Here is a 12,276-nt window from a genome sequence, read left to right as displayed (position 1 = left end):
AACTATTCTATGGACAAAAGGTGTGGGTATACCCCGACATTACAAAGGTTACACAAGATAGACGGAGGAAATTTTAAGCATGAGAGCTGAGGCACTTGCTATTTGTTCAAAATATACTTTGAGATATCCATATAAATGTCACATAAAGTATCAAGGGAATGATTATATTTTTTTTGAACCCTCACAATTAAAATTCTTTTTGGATGCGCACCCTAAGGCGACCGGATCAGTACATTAGGCATAGAAGGCTGTTAATCTTAGTGTTTTCCTTTTTTGTATTTTCTTATATGTCACTCCTTGTAATTAAGGCCGATAACTTCCCCATGCATTCCTTTTTTATTAAGGTGGATATTTGTGGTTTATTATAATAATCCCAATTGGGACTATGGTAAAAGTGATAATTTCCTGTTTTTGTTGCATATATACCACCTTTTATTGTCTTACACTGTTATATTTTGTGTAAATTTTGAAATGCATAATAAAAAATAAATTATAAAAATTAAAAAATTAAAAAATTAAAAAAAACGAAAAATGAATCCCTGGCTGAGACTGGGGAGAACCACAGAACCCAAACAGCACAGCTCCATAATCTTCCCACATGGAGCCATTGCATCCAGGGCTGGTGCAAGGGTATCAGGTGCCACAGGTGAACCTTACAGCCTTGTACACCCCCAGCAGTCCTTCACTCCCCATACACAATAGAAAATTATGCATAACAGTTTTTACATTAAAAAGGACATTCAAAGTACAGTTTTATGAGGTAAAAATATCACTTTATATTTATATGCACCTCTGTGTTGCCAAGCAGAAAACCCTGCAAAAAAAAAAATCATATTAGTACGCTATAGGTCCATCTCTATCGCAGGTCCCAATATCTCGAAACAGAGTTTAAATAATTTAAAAAAGCTTTGAAGACCTGGATTTTTGAAAAGGCATATGCAGACTATCTTGAAAAAGACTAAGAGAAAAAAGCTAAAATAAAAAAGTCAACCCGTTCCCCATGATTTTATTTTCCCGTCCTTTTATTAAGAGTTTTGTTTATAGTTGAAAATGTTTTTGCATTTTGTTTCCCACCGGTAAATATTACTGTTGTTTTATGATGTTTTTGTTATGTAAACCGTTGTGATGTCCCCTTCAAATGACAGCATACAAAACTTTTTAAATAAATAATTAAATAAATAAGACACTTGTATCCCATATTGCATTAAGCTTATTGTAACACATTAGATGTTGGCACGGTTCTGAAAAGCCTTAGGTAAACTGAATTACGATTAAAATAAATTAAACATCCAATACCAAAAGAGCACTAACAGCCAACATTCAAACAGTAACAACCCTACCTATGAGAAGGCAATGCTACAAATATTGCACCAGGCCCTAAACACCAAGACACCTCCCATTTGGAAAACAGAACAAGCTAAGCTGCTATAGATCTCTGCACAGAAATTGCATGCTAGCAGAATACCTCACCTCATTCACTCATGCAGAACACAGATAGACCCTCACCAAATACAGAATAAAGAGATCATAAAAAGACATGGGCAGACAAAAACTGAACTGGAAACTGCAACAAGCCAAATCCTATATGCAGTGGAACAATAGGAAAAAAGAAATATTATCATTTCTCATAAAAATTCAAACAATGAAATCAAGAAATATAAATCAGCAATACTAAAGCCATACTAATAAAAATATTTCAAAACAGCTGAACACTAATAATTAAACTCATATAATTTTTAAACATTTCTCAAAAACCAGTAACATTTTAAAACAGCAGACACATCAGATAACACTCAATAAATAAAACCAATAAGAATTTTAAAATTCCCTGCTTTCTATGCTTTCCTGTCACCCTGAGATTCTTCTGGATTAGTGAGGATGAGGGAATGCCCAAACTTTTTCCTCCCTCACACACATATGCTGGTGCATACACATACATGCATGCTCCTTTGCACACGTTGACACATCCACACACACAGATGCTCCCTTGCACCTGCAGACACACACACATTCCCTCTCACCCACATACACACACATACATGCTCACTTGCACCTGCTGACATAACCACAAATACCCACATGCTCCCTTGCACCTGCTGGCACATCCACACACATGCTCCCTTGCACCCACTGACATCCACACACTCTCCCTTGTACCCGCTGACACATCTACACACACACACTCCCTTGTACACTCCCATTCTCTCTCCTCTTATGCAGCCTCAAAATATATAAAACATTTTTTTACTTACATTGGTGGTCAGGAGGGATTAAGCCAGGGCTACCAGCTGGTATGAGATGAGGTGGGCACTGCAGAAAGGCCTGATGCAGGCTGGGTGGGAGAGAGTTATTTTTTTGCTATGGCCCCAACATGAGAGGGGCCGTTGGCAGAAATGAGTGAGGAGCCTTCAGCTGTGATGAGGTAGCAGCGGGAAGTCTGCTGTTGCCTCCTGCAGCAGAGAGAGAGACTGGGCTGGTGTGAGGGGAAGGCCACGGGAGAGCTTCCCACCACTGCAATGGTGAGGGGTGGGGGCAGCAGTCCCACAGCCATCAGTGATGTAGCGGGGAAAAGAAAAAACAAAAACAGACGTGATCGCAGCTGCAGGGGGAGGGGAAGGGGAACTGAAGAGAAGCTGAAGCCTATGAAGCTGCGGGAAAAGCAAGAAAAATGAGCAAAGAACCTCCAGGGAGGCTCCCGCTCTACCACAGCTGCTGCGGGACCTAGCGTTGATCGCATGGGGCCACTGCGACGAACACAAGTCATATGACTGGCCTGAATGGCCCATTGGGGCATACTTGAAGACCAGATAGGCCAATCCACCCCTGGTCCTGCATAAGGAGGGATCGGGGCCACTGCAGAACTTTGAATTTGCACAGATTCATAGGCCTCATACTGACTTTCATTACCAAAGCTGCTACCTCATACAGATTACTGATAGGCTTAGGGCCAACCTTGAGGAGCGAGGAGTGTGCACAGGTCGGTGGAGATTGCAACTGCTCCTCTCTCCTCACCCACCACTAAACCTATCCAAGAGAAATGTGTTGCCTCTGTCATCAGCCTGCCCTCACCAGTTGTCAACCTCCTGTGGCCCAGGGCCCAAAAGAAAATATTGATGCTGCCCCCTGCCTGGGAGGATGTTTAAGGAAGAGGCTGTTTGAAGGGAGGAATCACATGAGGGCTGGATCAGCTGGAGAGGGATTGGCTATGAAGGGTGAGAGAGAGAGAGAGGGAATGAAAGATTGACTGGAAATGTAATAGGGGAGCTGGGGAAATGAGGGGTATCAGGGTGATGTGAGAGAAGGGTTAACGAGGAGGTTGGGAGATGAGAGAAAGGAGATGGGGGAGATGGATAGGGAGAGGATAACAGAGGATCAAGTTGGGGATTATAAGAAGGGCTTGGGAGTGAGAGTGGATTACCTGAGGGGGTACAAAAATGGCTGAAGGAGGTGTGAGAAAGGGAGTGGGCAGGAGAAGTGAGAGGAGCTGGGAGATACAATTGGGTATCAGCTGGAGCTTGAGAGAGAAGGTATGCTGGAGGGAGGGGTGGCGATTGAAGGAAAAGGTAGAGGTTGAAAGAATTGACTAGAGAGGGTGGAGGTTGAAAGGAGATAACCTGGAGGGCAATGAGGGTGAGAATAGAGTGAATGCACCTAGGGGCAGATCAAGGTAATCTGCTGCCTGAGGTGAGGGATGAGATGGCGCTCCCACCCCCTGCCCCCATACACACACACATACATACTCTTATTCACACCCACAACCTCTGTCACAGACACTTACACACACACTCTCAGGCTCTCTCCCCCCCCCCCCCACACACACACACACACAAGCTCTTACTCCCCGGATTCTGTCATGCACACACACACGCTCTCACTCTCACTGGCTCCCTAACATACACACCCCCCCCCCCCCCAGGCAAGCTCCCATTCATTCTCACACCACTCCCCCACCTCCAAGCAGGCACCAATTCATTCTCTCTCTCTCTCTCTCTCCCACACACATACACACACATACATATACACATAGGCAGTCACCCATATATGCCTATAGGGTGTAGACTTTATTTTCAGCCACTGTCCTCCTCTCCTGGGTCACCAGTGACGTCATCTCCTGCTGCTGCGGGGTCAGTCCTGTGGCAGCAGGAGATGACGTTGGGAAAACTGCAACTCCTGCTGCCCGGGTTGCCACTGAGTGGATCGGGCACGGGTTTGGTTTATCTCTGCCCGATCCAATGCTTGACTTTGGAGGCAGAGTGAGGCGGCAGCTGAGGTGCAGGTGTTTTGGAGGGGCACTTTTTGCTGCTCCAAAATTCTGCCACCTGAGGCTGCCACTTCACCTTGCCTCATCATAGAATCGCCCCTGATTGCACCCGTGTTTTGGTCATCCTCTGGGGTCATGTGAATTTTCAAGTTCTTAAAACGGGGTCCCATTGGCTAAAAGTTTGGGAAGTCCTGGTGTAGTAGCTTGGCTTTTTCTGTTTTCCTAACAGTAGGTGTAATAATTGCAGTGTTGCCTTTTCATTAGTAGGGTAGGGTTGTTAGTATTTGAGTGCTGGCAGTTATTGCAGTTTTGGTATGGGAGATTTACTATATTGAAATCTGAATTCCTTTTACTTGTGGTTTGTTGAGGGCCAAGCCCACACCCAGCATACATTACAATAGACCTAAAACCAAGTCCAAGGGTCTTTTTTTACTTTTTTTGCAGGGTTTTACAGCACTGCATGTAAATATAATAGACATGTTGTGATATTTTTTCCTCCGAAGGCTGCACTTTAAATGTTCTTGTTCATGTAAAATCTATTGTTATAAATGCCTAATTTTTAATTGTGGGTGGGTGACGGGGGAAGCAGGCTGTAAGGGCGCCCAATACCCTTGCACCGGCCCTGCTTCTGTTCCCACTCAGCGCTGTTCTCCATTATATTAGATGAATTTTCTTTCTACTGCTAGAGCTGTTTTCTTTTAAAAAAAAACTTTTCAAATAAATCTATGATTTAGTTATAATGAAGGGAAGACCTTCAGCGCCTGCCATGAGGGACTATGTTCTCAATGGGGAATGTTTTCCTGTTGACAGCATAACACAGATGGATGACACATCGCTGGCTTCTTTGGTGGCTTAAAACATCTTAAAAAATAAAGCACAATTATAGTACAAGCAGCTAGTTATAGCTTTATGGTTAGCTTCAAAGACTGAGGCTTTGAAGCTAACTTTGGTCGAGGGCTAAGCCAACTAATAAATCTTTTGCTGTGTTTTTCAAAGCGTTAGCGATACCACAAGTGTTTATTAAAGCTGCTCAGCTATACTAACACCATCTAAGCCTAAATGGTTCCGGCACGGGTCAGTAGTATTATATAGTGCCATTATGCACAGTAAGCCTCTGGAAGAGAGAGAGAGAAGGGGGGAAATGTTCTGGATCCTAGTATCACGGTGATATAGTAAATGATGGCAGAAAAACTAGGCCATCCTTTCTGACCCGTTGCAATTCCCCTACCCAACCCAATACCAGCAACCTACTGCCCATATCTTTTACCTGAACTTTCAACCTCTTTCCTGCCTCAGTTCTCTTTATCAGTCCCCAGGCAGGCCCAGAATCGTTTAAAGTGCTGGCCTCCACCTCCTCTACTGGTAGGACCATTTAAGACCTTGTCATTTTCCTCTGTGATTCTTACAAGACCAAAACTAGATCCAACACCCAGGTCCTCTGTCGTTTTTTTTTATTACCGAGGTTTCTAATAATCTGCACAGCTACCAAAGCCACTGTCCAAAACATCAGGCCTCCCCATGATCACTGCAGTTTGGGTTTTAACTATGGTCACTCCAAGCAAGTTACTCCAATGTCTTCTTGGAAATCCAATACAGCCATACCGCTGCTGTCAAGTTTGCAGCCGTACCAGACTGACATTGGACTGTAAGGGTTACATCAAAGAGTAATGACCCTGATGATTTTGGGTTAGTTCCCCTGGTCTCTGTTCCCTGTGGGTCCTCGAGTAAGTCATATAGGGGCCAATACACCAAAGCGTGCTAACAGTAACACAAACATTAACACATGATAGATGCCTGCATTATCTATTACAAGTGATCAACACGTGTTAGCAATGCTATTATTGCATGAGAATAAACTTGCATTAGTGTTAATGAAAAATCTATGCTAATGAGGAAATGAGATACAAAAGTATGCAAAAAGAGTCATTAGCCATTAGTAAAATGAAAAAGTGCTCACTTTAAAATGTGCAAAACGTAACACAGGTGCATTAATTCAGGGAGGTGTAGTTAAGTTTTAGAGTTTCCATCTGCATTAACCTGTGCATTTTCATGCTTGTACTTTAGTCTACAGTAACATATAACTCATTTGCATTTTATTAACATTGGCTATTGATCGGCCCTTTAATTTCCCTGTCCTTAAAACTTATGGGAAGATTTACTAAGCTGCAAGAGGGGGTGAAATATCATGGGAGGGCATCTCCACGATACTGAGCCCTTTCCCAATAAACTATCGCAGTAGCATCGTGGTGTGATTCTTTTATCACAGTACAAATGCAGGATGAAAAAACTCACCGTCGATTGGAAACTAATTGTACAATGGTGGTCCACCTTGACTGGAGCGTCTATTGCGTTAAAGGGCCAGGTGGCCCAAATCTACCCCAACTTTCAAAGCTCTCAAATCACCCCTGGGGTCTGTGGAGACCCCCGCCATCCCCCTGCCACCTTACAAGGCTTTGCAGAGGCAATTCTCTAATGATGCAGGGTCTGGCAGCCGGTGCTGCCCAACTTACCAGCAGCAAAGAAGAAGGGAGGTCATATAGAGCACCAGCGAAGCCCATCTCTCCAGCAGTGAAAATGAGAAGGAGGCCTTGCTGGCTACTAATGGATCGCATCTTGCAGGTGGCGAAGATGACAAGGAAGCCACACTGGCTACCGGTGGAACCCAGCCCGCCATCAGCAAAGATGAGATGGAGGCTGCATTGGCCGGTGGCGGAGCCCAGCCTACTGCTGTTGAAGATGAGAGAGAGAGGCTGCACAGGCTGCCAAAAGAGCCCATCCCACTGGTGGTGAAGATGAGAAGGAACCCATGCTGGCTGCTGGTGGAGTCCATCCTGCCGGTGGCAAAGATGAAAAGGAGACTGTGCAGGTCTCTGGCGGAGCCCATCCCACCAGCAGCAAAGAAGAAGGGCAGTCATGCTGGCTGGCGGCAGCAAAGAAGAAAAGCACAGCAGGGGAAAATAAGAGGCCTCTGCTCCACTGCCTGTTGAACTTATCCACCCACAGGAAAACAAAAAGGGAGACAGCATATGTGAGAGAGCATGTGAGCATGTAAATGTATGAGAGAGCATGTTTGTGTGTGAGCATGTATGAACATATCTGTGTATGAAAGAAAATGTGTGAGAGCCAGGGTCAGCGTAAACATTAGGCGGGGTAGGCAGTGACCTAGGGCTCCGGAAGTGGATGGAGTGGCAAAGTAGCCAATGAGGGTGGCAGTTTGAAAGGACAGATGAGATCAGAAGTGGCACGGGTGAGGCACGGAGCTGGAGGGCATTTTCTGGTTTTGGCTATGTATTTCTTTGAGGAGCTGGGGTTGTTTGTCGTGTGCAATTTGTGTGTGAGAGAAAGAGATCATGTGACCTGCCATACTTAGTACCCTCTTGGGCTTTTCTGGTCCACCTGCCATGCTTAGTACCCTCTTGGGCTTTCCTGGCCTATTTTGCAGTCTTTGGGCCTTCTAGGTTTGCCTAGTCAGACTTGTTTCCTGTTTGGGCTTTCTTGTTTTCTGATGCCTGCTCTATTCCCGTCCTTGTCCAGTCCTTTCCTAGTCCTGTACTTGTCTAGTCCTGTTCTTGTCCAGTCCATGTCTAGTCTTGTCTAATCCAGTCCTTGTCTTGCCCTGTTCTTGTCCAGTCCCTTGAATGCTATCCCAGGCCTAGCCCTTGCCTCTGGCCCAAGCCTGCCCTTGACACCAGCCTTGTCTCCAGCTCTTTCTGTACCTTGTTCCAGCTCTCAGCCTTATTCTGTGCTCCAGCTCCCAGCCTGCGACATGTTTCAGCACCATCCATACTTCAAGATAAGTCCTACTGGCCTCCAGAACTCAAGGGTTCAACTTGCAGGGGGAGGTGTCTGGTATAGGCAGAAGACCCAATCTGGCCTGCTTTTGGAAATCCAGCTCAGCCTGTCTGCCCAGTGACAACTTCTAACTAGCTTTTGAGAGCTATATTCTCTCCATCAGGTCAAAGCAATGTGAGTAGGTTAACATAAAGGATGATGTTACCTGAATAAACAAATAAATTACATAGTAACATGGCATTTACATATTCAAATGCATTTAGCAGGATAACTAAGAAGTTATCTAACTAACAGGTCAATACAGTAAAGTGCGGCCACGGTTACCCTGCTCCTAACCCGCTTTCTACCCACTTTTCGGCCGCGTTAGCCCTTCCTGCGATACACAATCCCCTTTAACCTACTCTTACCATGTCCTTAAATCACCGGATAACCCCTTCCGCCCGCGGCATGTATATTACATGTAAACGATCGAATTAGCTATGCCCTCCCATACAGTAACACGTGCCCCGACTATCGCTTTTTTACCCTGCTGTTTTGCCGCGCGTTTAACCTGCTAACTTACCACCTACCCTTACCCCTGCGTTAGAGGCAGGGGTAAGGGTAGGCGGCAAGCTTTCCCCCAGCCCCCGCTCACCTGCCTTGGCCGCATCCATGGGTGCTGGTCTCCGGGGCAGCCCCAGTCCTCTCCCCTCCTCCCGAAGCAACGAAAGCGGAAAAAAATTGAAAAAGCAAAAAAAAAAAAAAAAAGCGAAAAAGCAAAAAAAAAAAGTTGCAAGAGAGAGAGGGGAGAGAGGACGGGCAATCCTACGCTCGGGATTGCCAGTCCTCTCTCCCCTCCTCCCGAAGCAAGGTGCGAAAAGCAGCCTTACTTCGGGAGGAGGGGGGAGAAGGACTGGAAGTATAAATCAACGAAGCGACTTACTTTTTTTGCAGCCCCCCCCCCCGCCGGAGACGGACGACGGACACGGCTCCCCTGCCTCCAGCTGCCCGCAAAGATAGACGCATCGCACGGGCGAAAGCGGCCCCTGTGCGTGCAATTGGGCCGCTCAAGGTGTGATGTCACGACGTTTGGCATCACGGCATGTGACGTCACGTCTTCAGCGGCCCAATTGCACGCACAGGGGCCGCTTTCGCCCGTGCGATGCGTCTATCTTCGCGGGCAGCTGGAGGCAGGGGAGCCGCATCCGTCGTCGCCGATGTCCGTTTCCGGAGGGGGGCTGCAAAAAAAGTAAGTTGCTTCGTTGATTTACACTGCAAGTCCTCTCTCCCCTCCTCCCGAAAAGCAAGGCTGCTTTTAGCACCTTGCTTTGGGAGGAGGGGAGAGAGGACTGGCAATCCCGAGCATAGGATTGCCCGTCCTCTCTCCCCTCTCTCTCTTGCAACTTTTTTTTTTCACTTTTTCGCTTTTTTTTTTCTTTTTTTCGATTTTTTCCGCTTTCGTTGCTTGCTTCGGGAGGAGGGGAGAGAGGACTGGCAATCCCGAGCGTAGGAGAACCGTCCACTTCCTGGTACCTGTCATTTCAAATGTCATTTGAAATGTCATTTGAAATGACAGATACCAGCGTGTCCGTGAAGCGTTAGGCCAGCGCACCCAGGATACTGTATAGTGCTCTATACAGTAAAATGGGTTGCGTGGGCCTAACGCTTCACGGACGCTTCTTAGACGCAGCTTGCATTTGCAAGCTATTTACATACAGTATCGAGCGGTAGGTGAGCTGCACTGTGCGTGCGGCAACCGCGGGTGTGCCTGGCATTAACGCAGCTCTTCCTACCGCTCCTTACTGTATCGGCCCGTGTATGAACATGTGGCCACTTATCTGGCTAAATTCTAGCTGGATAAGTATTTATCCAGCTAGAATTTGGCTGTATAAGTCAGGGGCTGTCGAGAGGTGTTCTGGGGGGTAGTTGAGTTAGCTGAATAAATGGTCTGGTTAACACCAAGATTCAGTGTTAGCTGGATAACTTATCTGGCTAAGGGAGTCATTTATCAACGTGTTATATGGCGTTTTCGCATGCGAAAGCACCATAATACATGGTACGATGCAAATCAGAAAAAAGGGGAGGAGTTTGGGGTGGGATTTGTGGCCAAGTGGGCTGGGTCACAATTTTGCGAAGCTTTAACGCGGATTTTAACTACACCATTTTCATTTGTGTAAAGCCGTGTGATATGGCTTTATCATGCTTTGCGATGTTTTCGCAAATAGCGTTTTTACTTTTTTAAGCTCCTGGAGAGCCAGCTTAGCTCGCAGAGCCCTCATATGAGAGAGAAAGAGAGAGAGAAAGAGAGAGAGAGAGAGAGAAAGAGAGAGAGACTAGCTATAATGCCCTCATACTAGGAAGTTTAGGTATTAGTGTAGGGGTTAGGAGCCACTTTACCAACCTAGCCTAATAATATGCATTCTTTTTACAGCAACAAAACTTTCTTTAAGTCTTTATTAAAAAATATTACAAACCCTATTTAATTCTTCTGATATGTCCTGCCATGGAGGCAAATAGACATCAGAAAAAAGTCAAAGCTGCCAATCAAATTCAGTATTTAAGAACATAAATCTCTTTGTGGAACATACATACAGACCATAATGCTTTGAATTGAGTCCCAAGAATCAATTTATATTGATTCGTGCATTAACATTCTCTTTTAGATAATAAAATAGTTTTCTAAGTTTTGATGTCTCTTCCTGTACTTTTTACTCTGCCTCTCATTTTTCTCACCGTCTGCCTGTGTTTTCTGCCTCTTTTTGGTGCCTGTTCTCATTCCCTTCTTTTTTTATTTCGGTCTGGTTTCTTCTTTCTTTGCCTTTCTCCTTCAGTGAATTTTGCATTTCTTTTCCTCTCTCTTTTCTCTTGCTTCTCTCCTCACCCTCACCCTCTCCTCCTTTCTCCTTCTCCCTTCCTGTTCTTTGTTTCTTTTCCTTCTTTTGTCTTACATTTTCTCTTGTACATTTCTTCCTTGCCTGTCTTCCTCTTGCACTCTCTTCCCTCTCTGGCTTCTCTTCCTCCTGTTCTCTCCTCCCTCCCAGGCTCCTGCTGATTCTTCTCTCCTTCCGCTCTCCCTCTCTGCTAGAGCAGCAGCCTCCAAAAGCCTGTCAAGGACCTGACAGTCACACAAACAAAATGAATTGCCAGGGTTTTCCCTTCAATGTCTTTGCATCTATCCTATACAAAATAAATAGCACTTGACTGACAGTATGTCTCCACCTCTGACAAGACTCTGAGCTTACAACTGGGAACTCTATAATGATCCCAAAACTTATGGAGTGAGGTTAAGTTCCCCTTGGAAAAGGGAAAATAGGCAAATGTAGGCCAGTAACTCTTGGGGTCATAAAATGAGCTGAACAGGGTTCATTCCAGTAGCCTATACTTCTCCCCTAAGGAATGAACCCGGTTTAGTCCATTTTATGTAGTCTACAAGATCCCTCTGGTGTAGAACATTGAAAATCAAATTTTGGTTCTTAAATCAAGATACCTAAAAGGGCTTGAAATTCCCAAGGACCTTTCTTTACTTTCAAATTAAAGGAAAATCAACTTCAGCCATACAGACCATAAACTGGTTTTGAGTATCTTTAATACAATCCCCTTCTTACTGTTTAAGAATTATTCCCAGTCTTGATTGCCTGTCGGAATGGCACTCGCTACTCTTCTTAACATCAGGCTTGTGGGTAGTCTGCACAGTTGTTAGCACCCTTAGAAAATAAAATAAAGATAAAATAAAACCTTGCTGGGCAGACTAGATGGACCATTTTGGTCTTTATCTTCTGTCATGCACAATGTTAGTGCAGTTAGTGTAGATGGGTTCAAAAAAGGTTTGGATAAGTTCTTGGAGGAGAAGTCCATTAATGGCTATTAATAAATTTTACTTAGGGAATAGCCACTGCTATTAATTGCATCAGTAGCATAGGATCTTCTTAGTGTTTGGGTAATTGCCAGGTTCTTGTGGCCTGGTTTTGGCCTCTGTTGGAAACAGGATGCTGGGTTTGATGGACCCTTGGTCTGACCCAGCATGGCAATTTCTTATGTTCTTATGTTCTTAACAAATCCCTTGCTGAACCTGAGCACTCTCCAGACCTTTTCAACCCAAGAAGTTAAACAAAGAGTCGAATCTGGCTATTTATTGTAACCCTTAGCAAGGTGTTTTAAGTCCCAAGGGCACACTATCTTATTTATATCTTCTGGGGCTGCTCTGGCTAGCTATACATTCCCACGCTGATTCTTTATCCCTGGGG

This window comes from Rhinatrema bivittatum, chromosome 4, assembly GCF_901001135.1.
Source record: "Rhinatrema bivittatum chromosome 4, aRhiBiv1.1, whole genome shotgun sequence".
NCBI classification, from domain to species: Eukaryota; Metazoa; Chordata; class Amphibia; order Gymnophiona; family Rhinatrematidae; genus Rhinatrema; species Rhinatrema bivittatum.
The sequence above is the reverse complement of the archived record's forward strand: the minus strand, read 5'-3'. Positions refer to the sequence as shown.